General features: G+C 40.7%; 1 long non-coding RNA gene across 1 annotated transcript; it reads right to left on the bottom strand.

The window, feature by feature from the left end:
- Positions 1 to 4535: 4535 nt before the first annotated feature.
- Positions 4536 to 27349, bottom strand: LOC143957180 (uncharacterized). The gene is made up of 3 exons (XR_013270059.1): positions 27302 to 27349; positions 23910 to 23992; positions 4536 to 4619 (listed from the first exon to the last, which is right to left on the bottom strand). It is a non-coding gene; the product is annotated as an uncharacterized LOC143957180 (long non-coding RNA).
- Positions 27350 to 27617: the final 268 nt, after the last annotated feature.

The following is a 27617-nucleotide window of genomic DNA, read 5'->3' as shown; positions in this document are numbered from 1 at the left end:
ATAATATGCAATAGCACAAAGAACTATGCACAAATGTTTACTACATAGGAGGGATCCCAGAAGTGGAAGTTGAAATGTTGACAGCACTTTATCCCAACATGTTTCTGTTGGTTTCATCAGGGGAAGTGCGAACTAACAACAAATTTAATAATAATATACAAGAAAACAATAGTTACATACAAAATTATATATAGATAATTTAAATTACTGAATGCAAAAAATAATGATAACCAATAGTAAAGAGGCCCTACATGTGTGAGATCTATCAAACGGCGCTTACTGTCTACTGTCTGGGTACCCACACACAATTGCTTAGTGTCAAGGATAATGTATAATAACTTATATTGTAAAAATTATTTAGTTGTGGAAATTTCCAGGAATGGAAGATATTTTATTTTTTAATTAATAATTTATATTAAAAAGCAATATTATCTGATATTTCAAAGATGTTTATTTCTTCTTTATATTAAAATAGTTAAATGATATGGTTAAAGTAATATGAGTTTCACAAGAAGTTAAATTAATTTATGAAGTTGAAAGAAGAACATCTTTAATATTATATGATTTAGATGGAGAATAAATTAAAATTAATAAATAATATTATGAAATTGTTAAATATTTTTCATGGGAATATCTCAGAGTTTTGGAAAATGCTTATGTACAATATCTGACACACTAAATTGTATTGTATTAATGTTTAATGTATTGTAATTAATGTTTATTGTATTGTTTGTATTGAAAAAAGAGATTCAGAGACATTTATTATTTAAGATGAATGCACTTATTATATTTGTTGAATATAGTGCATTGAGGGGGAATTGTTAGAAGTTTTTGAGTTAATTAATATTTTAAGTAATGAAAGTTTCTGAAAATATATGTAAGTTATATGTACGGTAATAAGTGATGGTCTCTGAAGGTCACAGAACAACACAGAGTACAGAGAGGAGTGGTTTTGCTGAGTAGGTACTTCTATTTTTGAGTTACTATGTCAGGACAATGGGTGGAGTTATGCTACTTATCTTTAGACTGAACCATATTAGGTATACATGCAAATATGGGTGTTATTAGGATATGCTGACATAACATTATGAAAGAGTATAAGAATGGAGTTGGATTATGAGAGTGCGGAAGGAGGTGGGAAGAGAAAGAACTCTACACTTTGGAGAATGTAGATCAAATGTCTCTTTCCTCCTTCTGAAGCCATCACCATGCCATATGTTACCAGATGTCAGTCTTGTCTTTGCTTATCTTTCTGAACAATAAAACAACTCTTGTTGAAGTATTGAACGAACAAAGGATTCTTCAATTTCTACTCCTGAAAGTGCGTTGGAAATGCAGCCTTGGATAAAGATATACATATCTCCGCTACACACCCTTTAGGAGAAGGAATACTGATTCACATATTACACAAAGACTTTGCTATTCATTCAGAAACGCCCCTCTGAGTATAGTAGAATACTAGTAATATGTATTTTACTAGAATATGTAGTGTATGTAGTTTTTACCTATATATATATATATATATATATATATATACACACTTTCTTTCAGGGGGTGTCTATAGTATGTCTGTAAAGTGGTGCAGTTTTCCCGTTTAGAACAGTACCACAGCAAAATGACATAGGAAAAAGTAATTTAAAACTGATCGCGGCTGTCATGAATTGTCAGGTCTCGGCAATATAGATAAAACTCCTTGAAAAAAATGGCATAGGTCCCCCCATCCCTCCAGTCCATTACCAGGCCCTTTGGGTCTGGTATGAATATTAAGGGGAACCCTGAACCAAAATGTAAAAATTGCATGGGGGTCCCCCCAAAATCTATACCAAGCCCTTCAGATCTGGTATGGAAATTAAGGGGAACCCTGCGCCAAATTAAAAAAAATGGCGTAGGCGTCCCACCAAAATCCATACCAGATTTTTTTTTTTTGTTTTCAAAAAAGTTTATTAAAGCGATAAATAGAAAACAGCGTCAGCAAAAAGGATCAGATGACATATACATCATAAGCAGTTGGATGACAAGATTATAATAAAATGGCAAACAGACCATAGGATTCTACGCACCATACAAAGAATATAAACCTTGGTATAGATCTTACATCCAACGAAAGATTGCAAGAAAGGGAAAGCTAAAATATTCAATGTCCTGACCTGAAAATCCATACCAGATTTTAAGGGGAACCCTGTGCCAAAATGTAAAAAAAATGGCATGGGGGTCATCCCAAAATCCATACCAGACCCTTATCCGAGCATGCAACCTGGCAGGCTACAGGAAAAGAGTGGGGGACAAGAGAGCACCCCCCACCTGAACCATACCAGGCCACAAGCTCTCAACATGGGGAGGGTGCTTTGGGGTCTGGCCCCAAAGCACCTTGTCCCCATGCTGATGGGAACAAAGCCTCATCCCCACACCCCTTGCCCGGTAGTTGTGGGGGTATGCGGGCGGGGGGGCTTATTGGAATCTGGAAGCCCCCTTTAACAAGGGGGCCCCCAGATCCCATCCCCCAATGTGAATTGGTGACGGGATACATTGCACCCCTACCATTTCACAAAAAAAGTGTCACAAATTGTAAAAGAGACAACTTGGGACAAGTCCTTTATTTAAAATAAATAAATAAATGTCCCGTGTGTAAATCCATGCCGCCTGATGGACGAAAAAAAAAAAAAATCTGCAACAGTTCCGCCTCCATGGGAGGCTCCCGCCGAGTAACGCGTCCTATTGGTGACAGCTGTTATGTAGCTGAGGGCGGGGCCACCGGTGATGTAAACGGGTGAGCCTGCCCCCTTTGATGCCATGGGGATACATGTTCCCCAGGGCAGTACCCTGCCCCCATACCCTTTTTATGGCCAATAATATAAGCCTTCCAAATTGGGACTTGATTTTTCAAGTTCGAGTCCCATAGACTTTATTATGGTTCAGGCCTGAACTTTTGCAATGTTCGCGAGTTCTGGCGCAAACTGAACCGGAGAATGTTTGGCCCAACTCTATTAGAAAACTGGAGGGTGAGAGATCTATCCAGGTTGCTATTGCTAGACTGGTATCACAAAACTCTGTCATGCCTCCTATAATCCGGGGTCTAAGCTTCTGGTAATCAATATAATCATGGAAAGGTGGTGGAGGCTTTTTTTTACTGAGGACAACACAAGCTGCTTAAAATTTGAACACAAAATTCATGGACTTTTTGCACTGTGGATCCCATGATTGTTGTTTTTTCTTTTACATATGTATATATTATTGAAACCATTTGTTTGGACACTTGAGTTTTTTTTATAAACACCTGTATTACGATTGCATTAGTTTAAGTCATGTGATTTAAAGGGGCAGCAGAACACTTTTTTTGGACTTTTTGGATATGTTTCAATATTTGTATTCCAATATCTGGTGAGTGCTGCTGCTCTCTTTTAATTTAATTGGTTGCACATCACTAAGTTATGTTTTCACAATTACATTTCCTTCTATAACTCTGCCTAGCTGAGCACACTCCCAGGTGGCACACTCATTCCCAGACTTCCACCAGCATTCATAAAAGAGGACTCTGTCTAAATCTCCAAGGCCTTAAAAACCCACCACTACAGGACCCACAGAGGAAAGTGAGGGGAGACAGTGTGAGTAAAGCTATTCCTCCCATGTTCTGTACCACCTCACCTGGGACTTCAGCCCTGAAATTGACTCTTTAGTTCAACTCTGCAGGGACTACAACTTCAGCAGTACTGGGGTATCCCATACCCATGTCTCATCTACCTTGGGCCCCATCTACACTGACATTTATATTGGTACTCACTACAACCATGACATCACTAGAGGGGCTTTCCTAGAAGGGAGCCAGCACCCAATTACAACTCTTCCCTTACCATACTATAATAGGAACAGAGACATATAGTGGTGGGCAGGCTAACTGCATCTGCCAACATGTTGGTAACTCTGTGCAGACAAGTAAGAATGGCAGCATTTTGTCACGTGCATACAGTGAAAGCTTTATACATAGTGTGCTGCTGTTTTTAATGGACAGTGGATGATAGCGCTCTGAAAATAGAGAAACCCTTTACTCCTATACAGCTAATCTTATATGGGAATAGTAATATTAACATTGCTGCAATTATATAAAGTGAGCATTACTGATGGTGGATTGCTGGATGGAAAATTATTTCTAAATATTAATAGAAAGAAAATGAAAGTATAAAAAGTAAGTGTAGACTGATCCATTCTGTATGCTTTTATCTAGATTGGATAAAGTGGAGGATCTATCTGGATCAGTGGGGCTGCTGAATCCAACTGGATGTCGATAAATGATTACATTGCAAGGAAAGTGTGCGAAGAACATTATTTCCCCCAACCAAGGTGGGTTTATCAATCAATAAAAAAGAAGAAAACTCAGTATATGCAACATGTTTATTTTTTATAAGACATCCAGTGTGCAAATAGCTAAATGATATTCTACATCAGATGATTTAGAATCCAAGTTTCCAAAGTTTAAAACATGTTTTGCTTATTACAAAAGAGGGGGCCCCCAATATTTGCGGCAAGACCTTAGCAGCCACGCCTTCAATAATTGATAAAAATTGTTTTTCCATTTCAACTCCATTTCATCTGGCTCATCTCTTCTTTCTTCCTCTGCATTTCTCCTGGGAGAAGACACAGTTATCGGTAAATAAAACAACATGTGTATTTTTAGGCCACGTTGACCACTATTCTATGACCACAGTAAGATGGTAAAGGAATACGGCACAGCGGGATGCCACAAACTTGAATCTCTTATTGAATAACCAGCGGGAACATTCTGATGTTTCATACTATGGCACAGAGCTTTCCCATCAGTAAGTGGACACAGCTAAAGCTGTCCATACAGCGGGAGGAATTAATTTATATGGAAATTTTGAAAAATAATTCACCAGATTATTGGGTCATCTAATATTGTTCTAATGCCCTTAAAAATCAATCCAGACCTGCTCCGTGAACGGAATCCCAAATGTATTAGAACATTCACAATACAACATGTCCGTTTTTTTCCCAAATGAAAATCACATTTACAGTTACGATTTCACTCATTCAAATAACATTTTCCATTCTGTTCCTTCAAATTTTCTCATTTTTATGGTAAAAAAACAATCATCGATATAACACCACTAATCATTAGGAAATCAAAAAAAAATTAAAATTAAATTTCTTCCAGTGTATGGCTAAAAATGTAATATATTGCAGTTTACCAATTATTAGTTGTGGTGGCTGCATTTGTTTTCATTTCTTTTTAAGCATTATTCCCCCCCGTTTTCCCTTACGATCTCGCCAGTAACACACCTTCAGTATTAAGGAGCCTACATTCTGGACGAAGGAGCAACATAGAAACCTTTGGACAGCAGTATTGTCAGTCTGGGGGGAGGGTACTAGCAGATTTAGATACACTAAAAATAAATTGAAGTAAAAGCAGTTACAGCAACCGTTTCTTTGATTTTGGGATAAAGGTTTTACCTAAATAAAAGCAGATCATTGCAAGCACCCCTGTCAGTGTTTGTTTCAGCCCTATAACTGATTCATCTGAAAGACTGCTTGTTCTGTTGAAAAACAACAGACTTACTGTCCAGATCATCAGGTGAAAATAAAACAAAGAAAGCCTAGAAAATAGAACGAATGCAGCCACCACATCAAAGAATTTATAACTTCAAATATAATACATTTTTGGTTTTGGGTTTAATACCGCTTTAAACCTTATGCCTCCAGGCCTTTCCAAGATCCAATTCCAATTACTTGTTTGTTTTACAGCAGCTAAGTGACTAATAAAGCCTGGAAATTGTCTACTCTTTTTCGGTTGAAACTAAATTCAGAGTCAACCTAGTCATGCTGCAGAAAAAAAAATAGAAGCCAGACTGACTGATACAATGGACAGATATTTGTTATATCCCTGGGCCATATGTTATGTTAGGATTTAGTAGGATTTAACCACTAAAGACCCAGATAGATTTACCCCCTTAATGAGTAGGCCATTTTTTGCAACATGGCACTATGTTAATTTAACTGGCAATTGGCGTGCAACGTTGTACCCAAACAAAATTGATGTCCCTTTTTCCCCCACAAATAGGACTTTCTTTTGGTGGTATTTGATCACCTCTGCAGTTTTTATTTTTTACGCTATAAACAAAAAAGGGTGACAATTTCAAAAAAAATTTTTTTTTAAACTTTCTACTAGAAAACATTTCCAAAAACAGCAAAAAAAAATGTATTCATCAATTTAGGCCAACTTGTATTCTTCAACATATTTTTGTCAAAAGAAAATTCCAATAAGCGTATATAGATTGGTTTAAGTAAAAGTTACCACGTCTACAAAATAGGGGATTGATTTATGGCATTTTTGTTTTATATATATATATATATATATATATATATATATATATATATATATATTAGTAATGGCAGCGATCAGTGAATTGTAATGGACTGCGACATTGCGGCGCACAGATCGGACACTTGTGTGGGAACCAGTGACACTAATACAGTAATATACACTGAAATCGTACTAATGAAATTGGCAGGGAAGGGGTTAACATCAGGGACGATCGATGGGTTAACTGTGTTCCCTCACTGTGTGTTCTAGTTGTATGGGGGAAGGGCTCACTGGGACAACACACAGATCTGTCTTCCTTCATAGCAGACAGGATCTGTGTGATCTCCCCGGTCAGAGCGGTGAGTTGCCTTGTTTACACAGGCAGATCCCCGTTCTGTCACTGTGGGGAACGACCGCAGGTGGCTGACCTGCTGACTGGCTCCCCCACTGGCCAATGGGAGCATGTGAGTGCCCACAGATCGCCGTCTATGAGCCTTGTACACCAAGTGGGTAAAGCGTTTGTTACCCCAAAATTTAATGTTCCTGATAAGTGCCCATTGTACCATGTACTGTTATGAGAAAGTATCCTGTTCTCTTTGTAATGCTTCCTTTGCGTGAAATCCCTGGTGTTCCTGCTAGTCCCCTTGCTTCCCTATTAAAAACTGACCACACTAAGCAGGAGAACACAGCGTGGTTAGTTCTCTACTTATGCTGGGAACGCAGCCTGCTCTCCTCCAATGATAAGGCTTGTCCTGACATCCACCCCCCCCCCCCCCCCCATGCACATCCATTTACCAGAGAGTTCAGTGTGCTGCTGCTTCTTCTCCTCCCAGCTCTTATACAGCTGAGAACAAGCTGGGCCTTTATGCTGGACATTTTGGGCCCCTGAATGGTGATATGCCATTTGAATCCACTTACCCTGTTCTCATTCTCACCCTTCCTCCCTCTTTGCCTTCCTCCCTTACCTTTAATTGTTATGCCCTTTCTGCCACACCCTTGTCCTTACCCCACCTTGCCCCTTCAATGATATCAGGAAACTCTTGGAACATCCCAAATTATTCTCTCATGTCAGCGACTCCACTCTCCCCTTGTACACTTCTAGGATTGTTTGGAACCAAAATGTATGGATTCAAATACCACCTCTATATTGTCATTGACCTTTTTACCCAGATAATGTTATTTTGTAACACTGATTGTATGAAAATATCAAACCGCCAGTAGCAGAGGCAGCTCTCTAATTAGGCAGATTAGGAGGTCGCCCAAGGCCTCACGCTCCCAGGGGACTCGCGGCCGCCTAATCTGCCTAACACTTGTGTAGCAGTGGCAGGGCCATCCTTAACGCAGGACCCGTGGTGCCTGTGGATAGTTTTCCCTGGCCAGGGAATAATGCCCACAGCTGTAGCGGCCGAGCAGCTGCTTGCTCTGCTCTCCTGGATGGACCTGCCCATGCTCGGGCCACCACCTGGCAATCATCAAGGAGCCAGTCGGCCAGAGTACCAGGATGACAACAGTCAGTGTACGCCTTGCACAAAGTGTCCACCCGGGAAGGAACCAGAGGGGGTAATAGTCTTTTGTTCCTTTTCTCTGTAGTGCAGTGGACGAGGCTTGTCCGACCGGCCTGTTACAGTCCAGCTTTTCTGGCTTGCTTAATATTGAATTTGTATAAAAGTAATATTTTATGAAAATGGACACTACAGTCAAACCTAAAAAAAAATAGGTATTGCATGACAGTCCTGCTGCCTGACACTGACAGTGATAGAAAGCAAGGGCATTCCAAAAAGCACGGGTGCCAGCTGCCTGTGACCTTATTATCCTCATCATCATCCCCCTGTTCCTGGCATCCCACCATCCCATCCCTGTCACCATCATCTCCATCCTCATAGTCCCCCTGTTCCTGGCATCCCACTACCCCACACCCTGTCAGCAGCATTCCACCACCTCACCCCCTGTCCCCATCATCTCCATCCTTATCCTAATCCCGCTGTTCCTGGCATCCCATAACCCCATCCCCTGTCACCATCATCTCCATCCTCATCCTAATCCCCCTGTTCCTGGCATCCCACCACCCCACCCCTGTTACCATAATCTCCATCCTCATCATTACCCCCATTCCTGGCATCCCACCACCTCACCCTCTGTCCCCATAATCTCCATCCTCATCCTAATCCCGCTGTTTCTGGAATCCCACTATCCCATCCCCTGTCACCATCATCTCCATCCTCATCATAATCCCCCTCTTCCTTGCATCCCACCACCCCACCCCCTGTCACCATCATCACCCTCCTTATTATCCCCTGTTCCTGGCATTCCACACCACCCCACCCCCTGTCACCACCATCTCCATCCTCATCATAATCTCCCTGTGCCTGGCATTCAACCATCCCACCCCTGTCATCTTCCCCCCCCCCGCACCCCTCTGCCAGCTTCCTACCTCCCACCCCTTGTCATCTTCATCCTCCTGTACCCCATTTCTTGCTTTCTACCACCCCACCCCCAATATCATCATGCCAATCATGCCAGCTGTACCCTATTGCCAGCTTCCTATCACTTTACCCACTATAATTATCATCATCCCATACCCAACCTCTGTCATCAACATTCAAATCATACCCCTGTACCCCACCTCTAGAATCCAACCACCCTACCCCCATCATTATCATCCTTATCTGTCATGAACTAGAAGTGACCAGAACTGTGTGACTGCGACAGAGTGAACCAGACATAAATAGATGAAAGTAAGTTTATTAAAGTAAATGCATATAAATGTGAATACACCACCAATACAAACTGAGTGAACAAACCAACCAACCCAACAGTGAAGATAAACAAACCAGCATATAAAGCAAAAGGGAGTACCAGAATCGTAGTCAAGCCAAACCAGGGTCATAAATAGGAGGTCCGCAAATGGGGGGACAAGGAGAAAGGGATCAGGTTGCAGATAAGGTTCCAGGAATGCAGGAATAGATAGGATCAGGTACAACAGGTTCAGGATCGGGATCAGGTATCAGGTATCAGGTAACAGGTAATAGGTATCAGGTATCAGGTATGAGGTATACAGGCTACAGGTCAGGGCACAAGGACAATACCAAGGCAAGGTGTGTGTGCACTTGCCGGGTATTTATACAATGGCTGCTATCAGTCATGTGATGCCTGACTGCAGAAGGTAATACCTGCTCCACACTGCCAGGATCCCTCCGCTGGTAGACGCCAGTACTGCGGACCAAAGATTACATAATTCCAGCAGGGAAAAGCTCTTCTGACAGCTCCAAACTGCCAGGAGACACCTGCTGGTGGATCTCAGTACTGCACGCCAAATGATCGATATTACCAGCGGAAGGAACCTTTCCTGGCATTATCTTCATCCCCTCTGTACCCCACTGCCAGCTTCCTAAAACCCCACCCACTGTCATCATCACCCCCCTCTGACATACTACCACCCCACTCATTGTCATCGACATCCCCATCATCCCTCTTTACCACACCTCTGGCATCCTACCACCCTGCCTCCTGTCATTATCATCCTCACCTCTCCTGTACCCCACCTCTTGGCATCCTATCACTCTACCGCCAATTGTTATAGGGGAGATATGATTTCAGCATCTCACACCAATGCTGCCACCATCACCCCAAACTGCATCCTGTTTTCCAACCAACTGTACTCTAACAGTTGCACACACCACAATACTTCCCTGTCACCCAGTGAGAGGTAACAATGTGCTGTAATCTCTAGAAAACAATCTGTGAGCAGTAATAATGTGCAGTAACCTCTAGCAACCAATGAGTGAGTGGTAATAATCTGCATTAACCTCTAGCGACCAATGAGTGAGTGGTAATGATGTGCAGTAATCTCTAGCAACCAATTAGTGCACGGGAATGATGTGCAGTAACCTCTACCAACCAATTACTGAGTGGCAATAATGTGCAGTAACCTCTAGCAACCAATGGGTGAGTGGTAATGATGTGCTGTAAGCTCTAGCAAACAATCAGTGAGTTTTGAGCAGTCAGTGAGTGTGAACCAGATCTTTATGTTTACATTATTAAAGATTTTTTTAGACAATTCTATGTACATGCTTGATTTTTGGGATGTTGTGGAGGGGGGCGAAATAGAGTGTATAGAGGGATCGTCTGTCTGCACCCTGGCTGTGACTTGTCATTACCATAACAAGACCATCTCTTGTATCATGTCTGCACAGTATCTGACCATCTCCTGTATCATGTCTGCAGTCTGTGACCATCTCTAGTATTATGTCTGCAGACTCTAACCATTTCTTGTATCATGTCTGCACAGTCTCTGACCATCTCTTGTATCATGTCTGCAGTCTGTGACCATCTCTAGTATTATGTCTGCAGTCACTGACTATCTCTTGTATCATGTCTGCACGGTCTCTGACCATCTCTTGTATTATGGCCGCACAGTCTCTGACCATCTTTAGTATTATATCTGCAGTCCCTGACCATCTCTTATATCATGTCTGCACAGTCTCTGACCATGTCATGTATTATGGCAGCACAGTCTCTGACCATCTCTAGTGTCATGTCTGCAGTCTTTTACCATGTCTAGTATTATGTCTGCAGTCTTTTAGGGGTAGGGGTTGGGATTCCTATTATAACGAAGGAGGTAGAGGCCACAATATGAGTCAACAGGATTCATGGAGACCCAGACCCAATGGTTATTCTGAATACCAGTCATCTGGATTGGGATACATGGGATTCGAATCCGAATGGGAATCCACTATCCCTACATCTAATAGTTTTTTCCACTCACAGACAGAGACGCTCCCAAGGGTAATGTTCCTTCAGAATACTCCCAACCTCCTTATCCAAAAGGGGCAACCACTCCCATCCCAATTTATCTAGCTCCTAAAGGAGAGGAGTCAGAGGGGGGAGGCGGGTACGAGCAGCAAAAAAGGCCAAAAATGTAATAGGGACTGGAATTTTCAACCTTAGCTCCAAGGTGTTAACTGAATCAGAAAAAGCCATTTTAGATAAAGGTTTAAAGTTTGTTCCACCCACCAAGTTGGATAAGTTCCAAACCTATATGGATATACACAAATTTGTCAGGAAATTGAGTATTAAAAGACACATGATTAACAATCCTATTGGGTATAGTACATCTAGAGATGATCAAATCATCCATTCGGGATTATCCAATGCTTCACTTTTTAACCTGCCAGGTGCAAGATATATTGATTTTTAATTACAGCCACTTGTACAAAAGATGCCCTCGTATGTCAAGGATTTGAGGCACGTCATCAAGCTGCTTTCAGAGACCCAAATTCGATCTGGCATGTGGTTAGTCACCGCAGATGTGACATCTTTATATACTATAATCCCACATGATTTGGGTCTAGAGGCAGTAAAAGTGTTTTGGATAGGGATTCTTGTCTCCCCAACAAACAGATATCCTTCCTGATGGATTTTCTGGTATTCGCTGCTTGCCACAATTATTTTTGGTTCGGCAAATCTCTTTATGGGAAAATGGGAGGAGGATTTAATCTATGCACACAGTGCCCCTCAGGTAGTGCTGTAGGCAAGATATATAGATGACATCCTCCTCCTATGGGATGGTTAACAACTTGCTTTACAGGAGTTCATGTCCTCCCTTAATGCCAATCAGAGAGGTATCCATTTGACTTACGAGAGTAGCCAAACAGAGATACATTTTTTGGACCTTAAAATCTTTGTCAGAGGAGAAAGCCTAGCTACTCCACTTTATTTAAGGCAACTGAAAGGAACTCTTTTATTCCTGTGGACAGTTGCCACCACTGTTCCTGGTTGAAAGTGGTCCCAAAAAGTCAATATTTACGACTTAAGAGGAACTGCTCCAACCAGACTGATTTTTTAGTACAGGCTGAAGTCCTTACTGATCGGTTCTCGGAGAAGGGCTATTCAAGGGAAGCCTTGAACGACACCTTGTATAACATCAAGAAAGTTAACAGGGAGGATTTGCTTGGGGAAAGAGAACCCCGTCGGAATGAGTTTCTCTCTTCATGTTTACCCTTTGTTACGGCCTATTCCCTACAGCATAACAGTGTCAAAAATTAAATTTTCAAGCACTGGCATGTCCTTAGAAGTGACACAGTGCTGAATAAAGTTTTGCCAGAAAAACCTTGGGTTATATTTAGGGGTGCACCCTCTTTGAGTAATCATATTGCTCCCAAATATTCTAAATTAACCCACTGCTAATTCCAGTTTTTTAATCAGTTAACTGGGTTTTACCAGCGTAAACGGTGTAGGGTGTGCTCACTGAGTGCGTGCACTCACAGATGCACCACTACCTTAGTTTCCACCAGTACACAACAGTTGCACACGATTAAGCCTTTTATTACTTGTGCCACCGAGGGAGTCATATATATGTTGCCATGCCCTTGCGGCTTACAATATATGGGCCGTACCAAGCGACCCCTGTAGTACAACGCCCAGTGGAGGGGTGGCTCACTGGTGAGGGAAATGTCAAAATTAGAAATGGTTTAGATCCACAGATTAAAAACGTATGCGCCTTAAGGGCTCAATATAGATTACTGATGTCGATTTGTTCCTATTTTGGCCATATATGTGAACTTGTTCTGAGACACCAGTATGGGATTGTCATTAAAATACAGTCTCTCATCTCTGACAATCTCTTATATCATGTCTGCACAGTCTCTGACCATCTCTTGTATTATGGCCGCACAGTCTCTGACCATCTCTAATGTAATGTCTGCAGTCTTTGGCCATCTCCTATATCATGTCTGCAGTCTCTGACCATCTCCTTTTTCATGTCTGCAGTCTCTGACCATCTCCTGTATCATATCGGCAGTCTGACCATCTCCTGTATCATATTCACACAGTCTATGACCATCTCTTGTATTATGGCCACACAGTCCCTGACCATCTCCTATATCATGTCTGCAGTCTCTGACTATCTCCTGTATCATAAATATTGATGAATGAGCATTCCTGGTAATGCTAAAAGAGAGGGGCGGGGGGAAAGAGAGAAGTCTCTTTTAAGAATAATGGGATTTTAATTGAGACAAGGTCTATTGATAGAGTAGGCACATAAGACACCAATTTTTTTTAAAAAGATATACATTTATTAGTCGTATCAAAATCATATAAAAATACATATTCATAGCATATTTGATGGACCATGAGACAATACTTGATAATCATAATCTGATGCGTTGATAAGCAGAACCAACATGTTTCGCATGATTGCTTCGTCAACGTTTTGCATATATCACAGATTTCATCTGGTCCTTAAAATAATTAGTAACCATATGCACCTCTGATTACTTCACCACATCACAGGTGACGCAGATAACCACATCCAGTTCCCACTAGAAGTCAGATCCCAGCAGGGCTGCCAGAGGGGAGATTGGATCGTGCCTGTCCGTCAAAATGTAAACAGCAACAATAATCTGAGAACAAAACGGGCGGATTAAACAGAATTGCTAGATGATGGAATGGCAGTTGCGATGTGAGATGATGGTACACCACATCTCGAGCAGCAAGACGCATGTGAAAAATATGCTATGAATATGTATTTTTATATGATCTTGATATGACTAATAAATTTATACCTTTTTAAAAAAAAATTGGTGTCTTATGTGCCTACCCTCTCAATAGACCTTGTCTCAATTAAAATCCCATTTTTCTTAAAAGAGACTTGTCTCTTTCTTGCCCCCTCTCTTTTATCTCCTGTATCATATCTGCAGTCTGACCATCTCCTGTGTCATGTCTACACAGTCTCTGACCATCTCTGACCATCTCTTGTATCATTTCTGCAGTCTCTGGGGAGAAGCCTACAGAGGAGTCAAGAGTGGGAGCGCTAATAGGACAGGGGTCATGGGAGTAGTCAGACGTGTGTGGACTGTGGAAAGAATAATATAGGATGAAACCAGAGCCACCAAACTGGAGTCCAGAGAGGACTGTCTGACTGATCACCGGAGCCCCCCTTACATCAGAGTTCCCCTTTACACCAATATCTGCAGCATTGCCCCTTAGATCATGACCCGCAGCATTCCCCTTTACATCAAAGTTCCCATTGCACTGTAAGGAGGAATCCTGCAGACTCTGATGTAAGGAGGAACTCTGTGCTGGGTTATATTAACCGGACCTTCAGAGATATGGTTTTTGACTTTTGTTATACCTTAAACACACTGCTAGTAGCAACTGCACACATTTTATCTATATTTGTGTGTGTGTAATATATACACATACATATATATATATATGTGTGTGTGTTTACTGATATTTGATTGAAGAGTAATTAGTTAGAGAAAATTCTACAAACTGTGAATTCATAGTTCATAGGATTTAAGGCTCTTAATATATACAATGTATACAGTTAATATCTATCACTTTAATTATTTTTCCCATTTTGGGCATGAGTGGGGCCTCATGTCTAAGATTTACCTAAGGGTTCACAAAGCCTAGAGCCGCCTCTGGCCAGTAGGACACAGTGCAGCACAGTGCCTGCAAACTAAGTCCACTCCACCCCACACACTCAGCCTTCTCCTGACCCTCCTTATCTTCTTACCACATCTCCCCACACAAATCCTTCCCACCATCTGCCCAAAACCACCAGTTCACCTCCCCACATGCACCTTCTTCCTAATTAGTCTCATCACTGAAATCTCCCTCTTGACCAGAGGTTTGCCAATATGTTTATATCCCATCTGTACATCATAAAGCAATGCCCTCTTCCCCTGGTTTTGTGGGTTTGACCTTGGAATCTCCACCTTCAACCTTTATACTCCAAAACAACATATTTAAAGAGGCGCTGAATAAACAGACTTATGCTTCAGTTTATAAATGGATAGGAACCTCTGTCTCCTGTTCATTCATCTTCTGTGCAGCTGAGGCTACAGAGAAAGGAACCGAAGGATTTGTGTCCTAAATGCCTTTCTTTGTCTCAAAAGTGAGATGTCAGGGGTCTGTTTAGACCCCTGATATTTCACTAAAAGCCCCCAACAGCATTGTAGAAAATTTAAAAATTTCAAAAAAATTCACAAATTGTAAAAAGATAATTTTTTAAATTGTAAAAAAAAAAATGATTTTTTTAAAACCTGTAAAAAATAATTAAAGGTACATTTTTTTAAAAGATTGTAAAAAATAATTTAAAAAATGAAGGGCCTTTTCACATGGGTTCTGTGGCCCACACAGTGCGAATCAGCATTTTGTTTGTGCATCGGGAGCCACCTGTTACTCTGTTGCAGTGACTGTATGAACACAGCCGCAGGTTCTACTTTGATAAGTGTACAGGTGTGGGTGAGTGGTCCTGAAGGCACACTGTCAGTGGTTGGGGGCCATGCACCTGCATTCACATGCCTGTCAAATGAGGACCTGAGGCTGCTGCATCCCAATAAGGTAATATAAGCTGCCTGCATACACCAATAGCCACATAAAAAAAAAAAAACATAAAAAAAAAACTGCGATTTACACCTTCCAGGCCACTGTACAGGCCATAGCACTTATGTGAATGTAAATACTTCATTTACACAGAACTTTTTATTAACTCAATACAGTTTTATCTTTTACATTTAGCAGGAATTATGCTATGTTTGTGTCCATTAATGATTTCATGAAAATATCATGATATGTTCAGGGAAGGGGTCAGATCGGCTGTACGGGGCTCCCGTGATTTCTAACAACCCTGAATACATACTTAGACTTTAGAATCACTTTTCAACTTTTAAATTCTATACTTTTATTTTAAAAAGTATTATGCATACTTACTCTTCCTCACAGAGAGATACGTTGATGGTCCCAAGGAAGAAAAGGAGTAACAGGGATTTCTTCAAGGTGAACATCTTTGGGCTCTGTGGATAATTTGGATACATGGAAAGAAAAAGAAGACAAAATGTAAAGCATGTTAAAAAAATAACATAAGGCACCCTAATGTTAGGTACAAATAAAAAAAAATCCTCAATCCCACTAGACGAGATTCAAACCATCTATGGCTGGTTTTAGGTTTTGCTATGTACTGAAGAGCAATATCCCATCCCCCTCTTTTACTGGTTGGCTGGTAAGAAAGATTTGAACTACCCCATGTGCTACATATATCTGCTCTAAAATTGTTTTTTAACTCTCAGACAAACATTTTCACATATCTGCACACACAAAACTGACTTCCACAATTTTTTTTGTTTCTACTATACCTTTATGTTCCTTAGGCTCGGTTCACACAGGCGCGACTTGTCCAGGCGACTTCGCCGCCTGACAAGTCGCCCCCGTTCTGTACTACGGAACCGTTCTAATAGGAGCGACTCAAGTTGCTCCGACTTAGAAAAAAGGTTCCTGTACTACTTTTGGCTTGACTTCGGGCGACTTGCATTGACTTCTATACAGAAGTCATTTTACAAGTCGCCGCTGAGGTCGCGGCAGGTCGCGGCGCTGCAAGTCGTGCCGCGTCCTGTGTGAACCGAGCCTTAGGGTTTATATTTTATTTTGTTTTCTTACTCAGTAAAATTTACTGTTAAACATATTTTTGATTTTGAAAGTAAATAAGTACCTTTTATCTTTAAACATTTCTCATCCTTAAAAGGTAGTTTAAGAAGAACCAAAAATAAATTTAAGCAAAGAACCACTAATCAGCCTTCCAACAGGTACTTATTACAGGACCCCACTACGAGCTGTGAAGGAACTTTAGAGCCCAAAGCCCAAGCTAACCAGGGAAAGAAGAGACATTTGTGGTTTTTAAAAAACAAACAAACAAAAAATAAACATTCTTGCTGAATTATTCACAAGGCAGATAATATACTGAATGCACAAAAACATTAAATGGGGATTAAAGTAATATGATTTAACAAGTATTTGACATGTTTCTATTAAAAAGCTATCTGACTAAGCGCTGTCTGAATTTTAACAATTAAGCTAAATACAGCCCAGAGAGCCTACAAGAGTCCACATGTATAGATCTACATCATAATAAATCACTAAGAACATTGGTATAAAAAAGTCTAGAGGTTGGAGTAATGGGTTCTTGGGAGACCCAGACATCCCCGGCAGAGATCCTTGGTGCCTCGAGCGTTTGCACTGACCTCTCTCGCATTACGGATTTGATGATGTTGAATTGAATGCTATTTACATCAGGTAACATTGTCTTTGTTGGTGGCTTATACAGATTTTGGCTTTTGCCCTGAGTTCCGCTCCTTAATCTTTGAATATTCTCTGTGCTGTCACTTTTCCACTCCTGTATATATGTCAGCCCCCCTCATACCCACCTGCATATATGTCAGCCCCCACGCACCTTTATATATGTTAGCCCCACTACACACCTGTGCATATTTCAGCCCCCCAACACACACACCTGTGTATATATCAGTGCCCCCCACACACCTTTATATATGTTAGCAACCCCCCCACACACACCTGTAGATCTGTCAGCACCCCCCACACACACACCTGTATATATGTCAGTGCCCCCCCACACACACCTGTATATATGTCAGTGCCCCCCCACACACACCTGTATATATGTCAGTGCCCCCCCACACACACCTGTATATATGTCAGTGCCCCCCCACACACACCTGTATATATGTCAGCCCCACACACACACCTGTATATATGTCAGCCCCACACACACACCTGTATATATGTTAGCTCCCCCCCCACACACACCTGTATATATGTCAGCGTCCCCCACACACACCTGTATATATGTCAGCACCCCCCACACACACACCTGTAGATTTGTCAGTGCCCCCCTACACACACACACACACACACCTGTATATATGTCAGCGTCCCCCACACACACCTGTATATATGTCAGCGTCCCCCACACACACCTGTATATATGTCAGCACCCCCACACACACACACCTGTAGATGTGTCAGCGCCCCCGCACACACACACCTGTATATATCTCAGAGCCCCTGTATATATGTCAGCGTCCCCCACACACGCCTGTATATATGTCAGCACCCCCCACACACACACCTGTAGATTTGTCAGTGCCCCCCTACACACACACCTGTATATATGTCAGCGTCCCCCACACACACCTGTATATATGTCAGCACCCCCCACACACACATCTGTAGATGTGTCAGCGCCCCCACACACACACACATGCCTGTATATATGTCTGCCCCTTACACACACCTGTGTATATGTCAGTACCCCCTACACACACATCTGTAGATGTGTCAGCGCCCCCACACACACACACGCCTGTATATATGTCTGCCCCTTACACACACCTGTGTATATGTCAGTACCCCCTACACACACCTGTATATATGTCAGCACACACACACACCTGTAGATGTGTCAGCGCCCCCGCACACACACACCTGTATATATCTCAGAGCCCCCTCACACACCCCTGTATATATGTCAGCGTCCCCCACACACACCTGTATATATGTCAGCACCCCCCACACACACACCTGTAGATGTGTCAGCGCCCCCACACACACACACACCTGCATATATGTCAGCGACCCCCCACACACACCTGTATATATGTCAGCGACCCCCCACACACACCTGTATATATGTCAGCACCCCACACACACACCTGTAGATGTGTCAGCGCCCCCACACACACACACACCTGTATATATGTCAGCGCCCCCCCACACACACCTGTATATATGTCAGCGCCCCCCCACACACACACACCTGTAGATGTGTTAGCACCCCCACACACAAACACACCTGTATATATGTCAGCGCCCCCCCACACACACCTGTATATATGTCAGCCCCCTACACACACCTGTATATATGTCAGCACCCCCCACACACACACCTGTATGTATAGCAGCTCCACATACACAAATCTGTACACACACAAGCCTCTGGCCCCTCCCTGTACACAAACAGCTCCCCCCTTCCTTCTATCTATCTGGATCAGTGAGGCTGCTGAATCCAACTGAATGTCGATAAATGATTACATTGCAAGGAAAGTGTGCGAAGAACATTTTTTCCCCCAACCAAGGTGGGTTCATCAATCAATAAAAAAGAAGAAAACTCTGTATATGCAACATGTTTATTTTTTATAAGACATCTGGTGTGCAATTAGCTAAATGATATTCTACATCAGATGATTTCCAATCCAAGTTTCCAAAGTTTCAACATTTTTTGCTTATTGCACAAAATATTTTAGGGAAGACCTTAGCGGCTATGCCTGCAATAATTGGTAAAAATCGTTTTTCCACTTCAACATCCGTTTCATCTGGCTCATCTCTTCTTTCTTCCTCGGCATTTCTACTGGGAGAAGACACAGTTATCGGTAAATAAAACAACATTGATTATTACACAAAAACTGTATTTCACTGGGACCACAAATGTGTATTTTTAGGCCACGTTGACTACTATTCTATGACCACAGTAAGATGGTAAAGGAATATGGCACAGCGGGATGCCACAAACGTGAATCTCTTATTGAATAACCAGCGGGAACATTCTGATGTTTCATACTATGGCACAGAGCTTTCCCATAAGTAAGTGGACACAGCTAAAGCTGCCCATACACCGGGAGGAATTCATTTATATGGAAATTTTGAAAAATCATTCACCAGATTATTGGGTCATCTAATATTGTTCTAATGCCCTTAAAAATCAATCCAGACCTGCTCCTTGAATGGAATGTCAAATGTATTAGAACATTCACAATACAACATGTGCGTTTTTTCCCAAATGAAAATCACATTCACAGTTACAATTTCACTCATTCAAAGAAAATTTTCCATTCTGTTCCTTCAACTTTTTCTCATTGTTATGGTAAAAAAACAATCATCGATATAACCCCACCAATCATTAGGAAATCAAATCAACCAAAAATTAAAACTTTCTTCCATTGTATGGCCAAAAATGTAATATATTGCAGTTTACCAATTATTAGTTGAGGTGGCTGCATTTGTTTTCATTTCTTTTTAAGCTTTATTCCCCCTGTTTACACCCTACACTCTGGACGAAGGAGCAACAGAGAAAACTTTGGACAGCAGTATTGTCAGTCTGGGGGGAGGGTACTAGCAGATTTAGATACACTAAAAATAAATTGAAGCAAAAGCAGTTACAGCAACTGTTCCTTTCATTTTGGGATAAAGGTTTTACCTAAATAAAAGCAGTTCATTGTAAGCACCCCTGTCAGTGTTTGTTTAAGCCCTATAACTGATTCATCTGAAAGACTGCTTGTTCTCTTGAAAAACAACAGACTTACTGTCCAGATCACCAGGTGAAAATAAAACAAAGAAAGCCTAAAAAATAGAACGAATGCAGCCACCACATGGAAGAATTTATAACTTGCAATATAATACATTTTTGGTTTTGGGTTTAATACCGCTTTAAACCTTAAGCCTCCAGGCCTTTCCAAGATCCAGTTCCAATTACTGGTTTGTTTTACGGCAGCTAAGTGACCGATAAAGCTTGGAAATTGTCTACTCTTTTTTTGGTTGAAACTAAATTCATAGTCAACTTAGTCATGCTGCAGGGAAAAAAAATAGAAGCCAGGCTGACTGATAAAATGCACACATATTTGTCATATCCCTGGGCCATATGTTATGTTCCAGTAGGATTTAACCGCTAAAGCTTTCTTTTGCTGGTATTTGATCAGCTCTGCAGTTTTTATTTTTTACGCTATGAACAAAAAAGAGCGACAATTTAAAAAATATATATATTTTTTTGCTTTCTACTATAAAATATTTCCAAAAACAGTGAAAAAAAATGTATTCATCAATTTAGGCCAATTTGTATTCTTCAACATATTTTTAGTAAAAAAAAAAATCCCAATAAGCGTATATTGATTGGTTTGCGCAAAAGTTACCATGTCTACAAAATAGAGGATAGATCTATGGCATTTTTATTATATAGTATTATGTAGTAATGGCGGCGATCAGTGAATTTTAACGGGACTGCGTCATTGCGGTGGACAGATCGGACACCTAACAGACCTTTTTAGACACTTGTTTTGGAACCAGTGACATTAATACAGTAATTGGTGCTAAAAATATACACTGAAATCGTACTAATGAAATTGGCAGGGAAGGGGTTAACATCAGGGACGATCGATGGGTTAACTGTGTTCCCTCACTGTGTGTTCTAATTGTATGAGGGAAGGGCTCACTGGGACAACACACAGATCTGTCTTCCTTCATAGCAGACAGGATCTGTGTGATCTCCTCTGTCAGAACAGTGATTTTCCTTGTTTACACAAGCAGATCCCCGTTCTGTCACTGCGGGGAACGACCGCGGGTGGCTGACCCACTGATTAGCCCCCCCACTGGCCAACGTGAGCGTGCGTGTGTCCACAGATCGCCGTCTATGAGCCCGACGTACACCAAGTGGGTAAAGCGTTACCCCAACACTTCATATTCCTGATATGTGCCCGCTGTACCATGTACTGTTATGAGAAAGTATCCTGTTCTCCTTGTAATTTTTCCTTTGCGTGAAATCCCTGGTGTTCCTGGTAGTCCCCTTGCTTCCCTATTAAAACTGACCACACTAAGCAGGAGAACACAGCATGGTTAGTTCTCTACTTATGCTGGGAACTCAGCCTGCTCTCCTCCAATGATCAGACTTGTCCTGACAACATGGACATCCATTTACCAGAGAGTTCAGTGTGCTGCTGCTTCCCCTCCTCCCAGCTCTTATACAGCTGAGAACAAGCTGGGCCTTTTAGCTGGACATTTTGGGCCTCTGAATGGTGGTATGCCCTTTGAATCCACTTTCCCTGTTCTCATTCTCACCCTTCCTCCTTCTTTCCCTTTCTCCCTTAACTTTAATTGCTATGCCCTTTCTGCCACACCCTTGCCCTTACCTCACCTTGCCCCTTCAATGATATCAGGAATCTCTCGGGACATCCAAAATGATTCTCTCATGTCAGGGACTCCACTCTCCTCTTGTACACTTCTAGGAATGTTTGGAACCAAAATTTATGGATTCAAATACCACATCTATATTGTCACTGACCTTTCTACTCAGATAATGTTATTTTGTAACACTGATTGTGTGAAAAAAACACACCACCAGTAGCAGAGGCAGCTCTCTAATTAGGCAGATTAGGCAGTCGCCCAAGGCCTCACGCTCCCAGGGGCCTCACAGCCGCCTAATTTGCCTAACACTTGTGTAGCAGTGGCAGGGAATGTTCCCCGGTTGGTGTTCCCAGAATCCCAGAATCCGTCCTTAATGCAAGACCCGTGGTGCCTGCGGATAATTTTTCCTGGCTAGGGAATAATACCGGCAGATGTAGCGACTGAGCAGCTCCTTGCTCTCCTCTCCAGGATGGACCTGCCAGTGCTGGGGCCGCCGCCTGGCAATCATCGAGGAGCCAGTCGGCCAGAGTATCAGGATGACAATGGTCAGTGTACACCTTGCACAAAGTGTCCGCCCGGGAAGGAACCAGAGGGGGTAATAGTCTTTTGTTCCTTTTCTCTGTAGTACAGTGGACGAGGCTTGTCCTACCGGCCTGTTACAGTCCAGCTTTTCTTGGCTTGCATAAGATTGCATTTGTATAAAAGTAATATTTTATCAAAGGGACACTACAGTCAAACAGTCACTGTAAGGAGGAATCCTGCAGACTCTGATGTATATATGTGTGTGTGTTTACCGATATTTCATTGAAGAGTAATTGGTTAGAAAAAATTCTACAAACTGTGAATTCATAATTCATAGGATTTAAGGCTCTTAATATATACAATGTATACAGTTAATATCTATCACTTTAAATATTTTTTCCATTTTGCCCATGAGTGGGGCCTCTTGTCTAAGATTTTCCTAAGGGCTCAAAAAGCCTAGAGCCACCTCTGGCCAGTAGGAAACAGTGCAGCACAGTGCCCGCAAACCAAGTCCACTCCGACCCCGCACACTCAGCCTTCTTCTGACCCTCCATATATTCTTACCACATCTCCCCACACAAATCCTTCCCAATATCTGCCCAAACCCACCAGTTCACCTCCCCACATGCACCTTCCTCCTAATTAGTCTCATCACTGAAATCTCCCTCTTGACCAGAGGTTTGTCAATATGTTTGTATCCCATCTGTACACCATAAAGCAATGCCCTCTTCCCCCGGATTTGTGGGTTTGACCTTGGAATCTCCACCTTCAACCTTTATACTCCAAAACAACATATTTAAAGAGGCGCTGAATAAACAGACTTATGCTTCAGTTTATGAATGGTTAGGAGCCTCTGTCTAATATTCATTCATCTTCCGTGCAGCTGAGGCTACAGAGAAAGGATCTGTGTCCTCAATTCCTTTCTTTCTCTCAAAGGTGAGATGTCAGGGGTCTGTTTAGACCCCTAATAGCTCACCAAAAGCCACCAACAGCATTGTAGAAAATAAATTTAAAAATGTAAAGAAATTCACGAATTGTAAAAAATTATTTTGTGAATGTAAATACTTCATTTACACAGAACTTTTTATTAACTCAATACAGTTTTATCTTTTACATTTAGCAGGAATTATGTTATGTTTGTGTCCATTAATGATTTTTTTGTATTTTTTATGAAAATATCATGATATGTTCAAGGAAGGGGTCAGATCGGCTGTACGGGGCCCCCGTGATTTCTAACAGCCCTGAATACATACTTAGACTTTAGAATCACCTTTCAGCTTTTAAAGTCTATACTTTTATTTTAAAAAGTATTATGCATACTTACTCTTCCTCACAGAGAGATAAGTTGATGGTCCCAAGGAAGAAAAGGAGTAGAAGGGATTTCTTCAAGGTGAACATATTTAGGCTCTGTGAATAATTTGGATACATGGAAAGAAAGAGAAGATAAAACTTTAAAACATGTTAAAAAAATAACTTGAAGCACCCTAATGTTAGGTACAAATAAAAAAAATCCTCAATCCCACAAAAGGAATATCACAGCAGGTTCTTAGACACCATTGGAGCTGTTTCACAAAAAACGACATTCCAATCTCTGCTATCTATGGTTTCCAGGGCTTTTATCATAAACATGGATACCTTTTGCCTCACCTTGTCTACCCACTCTGGCCCTCACCCAAGCAGTGCCAAAGGATATGAGAGTGAAATAAATTTTACTGTATATGAATCTGCTTTACAAACTAGACTTAGACTTCATATACACACTGCCTACTGTGACTGCTGGCCATGGGAAAACGCAAAGTGCAGCAAAATTGTGTAAATTTTGCTGAAATTTTATTGCTGTTTTGCCACGGTTTGTATTTTTCCATGGCTGGCGGTCAAAACATTCCTATCCTGAAAGTGATTCTTCTGTGTTCAGATGAGGGAGGTTGAGGGAGGTTGTAGCTCCCTTAACTACAGCAGCTCTTAAACTCTGGTAAAAGCCTATGTGTACATTGACACATAGGCTTTTATGGATATGAGTTTAGGAGCTTTGGCCATAAACTCCTAAACTCAAGTTTAGGAACTGCTAGAACATGAAGCCTAATGGTTTCTTTAGGATTTTTCTTGTAGGAAGGGGAAGAGTCCCCAGATAATTGTCCATGTGATATTAATTTATTCTAGGTTTGGAGAGAAGGATAATGAGACTATTAAGATTATGGGAAAATAATTGTTCATTATATGGAATATGACTTATGAATGTAATCTTTCTACTGTACTATTTTCTAATAAAGGCACACACAATGAAATAATAATATCTGGTGTATAACTATATTATAATATATAAAACTATTTGAATCAAATGATTGATATTGGAATTCAGTGAAAGTATGTTACGCTGACCATAGGTGGAGCGAATTTCTTTTCTGCAACCACAGGTTTTGACACAGAGAGTGTTGACAGGGGAATCCCTCACACTGAGCTATTGTGTTCTCCCGGCGGAGGAGCGTGGGAAGTCATATCTGCTGGGAGAACACAGTTATTATTAATAGTGGCTATAACAGCTGCTAGCAACAATCACTTGTAAAATCTGGCAGGCTAGTTGTACACAAGTTAATCGATTAATCAACTTCGGTACATTCAGCCTGTCCATACATGGTTAGAATCTCGGTTGGTTCCTGGTAAACTGGACAAGATTTGAACCCTCTATGGCTGGTTTTAGGTTTTGCTATTTACTGAAGGGCAATATCTCATCCCCTTCTTCTACTGGTTGGCTGGTAAGAAAGATTTGAACTACACCATGTGCTACATATATCTACTCTATACTAAAATAGTTTTTTTTAACACTCGGACACACATTTCCACATATCTGCACACACAAAACTGACTTACACAAAACATTTTTGTTTATACTATACCTTTATGCTCCTTAGGTTTTATATATATATATATATATATATATATATATATATATATATATATATATATATATATATATTTTTTTTTTTTTATATTTTTTTTATTATTATTTATTTATTTCTTACTCAGTAAAATGTAAACACCTTTTTTGATTTTGATACAAGTAAATAAGTACCTTTCATCTTTAAACATTTTTCATCCACTAATCAGCCTACCAACAGGTACTTATTACAGGACCCCACTACAAGCTGTGAAGGAACTTTAGAGCCCAAAAACCCAAGCTAGCCAGGGAAAGAAGAGACATTTGTGCTTTAAAAAAAAAAAAAAAAGACATTCTTACTAAATTATTCACAAGGCAGATAATATACTGAATGCACAAGAACACCAAATGGGGATTGAAGTAATATGATTTAACAAGTATATGACATTTCTCTATTAAAAAGCTATTCAGCGCTGTCTGAATTTTAATAATTAAGCTAAATAGTCCTGCAATAGCCTGCAAGAGTCCATATGTGTAGATCTACATCATAATAAATCACTAAGAACATTGATATAAAAAAGTCTAGAGGCTGGAGTAATGGGCTCTCAGGAGACCCAGACATCCCCTGCAGAGATCCCTGGTGCCTCGAGCGTTTGCACTGACCTCTCTCGCATAACGGATTTAATGATGTTGGATTGAATGCTATTTACATCAGGTGTCTTTGTTGGTGGCTTATACAGATTTTGGCTTTTGCCCTATGCTCTACATCAGCAAGTTTTTGATTCATACAGGGAAAATAAAGCCCTGAAGAAGCGACGTATACCGCAAAACATGTTGGCAATACCTGTGTAACACGTGTGTTGTCTGAAATGTTCTTAGAACGTAAATGTATTGTTATATATATATATTTATGGGCATACAGTTGCCCTGTTTTCTCTTTTTGATATAAAATATTATATGTACTAAATGATAAACTTTTATATCTTTATAAAAATGATTGATGCATTTATGTGACATACTTTATTATGTCTCGCTTTAGAAGCCCATTTCTGTTATATATTCTCTTCTCTTTTATTACTTACCGGCTGGTGCTCCCTATGGTTTGAGACCATTGGACTCTCTCTCTCTCTCTCTCTCTCTCTCTCTCTCTCTCTCTCTCTCTCTCTCTCTCTCTCTCTATATATATATATATATATATATATATATATATATATATATATATATATTATTATTATTGTTCAGGATTTATATAGTGCCAACAGTTTGCGCAGCGTTTTACAATATGAGGGCAGACAGTACACTTACAATACAAATCAATACAGGAGGGATCAGAGGGCCCTGCTCATTAGAGCTTACAATCTAGAAGGGAGGGATATATATACACACACACACACACACACACACACACACACACACACACACACACACATATATATATATATATATATATTTATATAGAGAGAGAGAGAGAGAGAGAGAGAGAGAGAGAGAGAGAGAGAGAGAGAGAGAGAGAGAGAGGGAGAGAGAGAAAGCCATACAGACATGATAGGTAATCATTCTTTCTTAAAACAAAAGGTGACCATACCCATTTAGCAACTATTATAGCGAAACAATGGATTCCTCAAATGCAATTAAAGGTTAAAGAAACTTGGAAAACAAAATGAGCTAAAAAAAAAGCCATAATGAAGAAAATGATACGAGGAACCTTGCCATATTTTAAAATCAAAATAAAACAGGAGTAATTTAAATTTTACCTGAAATTTGAAAACAAAGATTTCTTTCCTTATCAATATTTAAATTAGGAATAAAAATAAGATAACAACATTCCAGCATATACTTACCGGGTGGTTCAGTTGGTTATGAGAATGTAGACAACTGGAAGACTTTAGTGGAGGTCTACTCTACAAAGAACGGGGTTGGCTTATATAATAAGAAGTTGAGTAAACAGAAGTTTTAATTAAAATTACATTTAGCAGTCACATCTTTCCTAGGAACACATACCTGATATCACATATATTTAATAAAATATTTGTCTTCTAGCCTCCAGGTAGGACAAATATCAGCACCCAGTCAGCAGTTTAGTTACCTCCAGAGTTCATATTTAGACAGTTTTAGTCTAAAATCAATTTAAGAGGAATTTCAGCCCAAATGTTTGCT

This window comes from Lithobates pipiens, unplaced genomic scaffold (assembly GCF_037356315.1).
Source record: "Lithobates pipiens isolate NorthernLeopardFrog02 unplaced genomic scaffold, aLitPip1_a1.2 Scaffold_51, whole genome shotgun sequence".
Taxonomy (NCBI): Eukaryota; Metazoa; Chordata; class Amphibia; order Anura; family Ranidae; genus Lithobates; species Lithobates pipiens.
The sequence above is the reverse complement of the archived record's forward strand: the minus strand, read 5'-3'. Positions and strand labels throughout refer to the sequence as shown.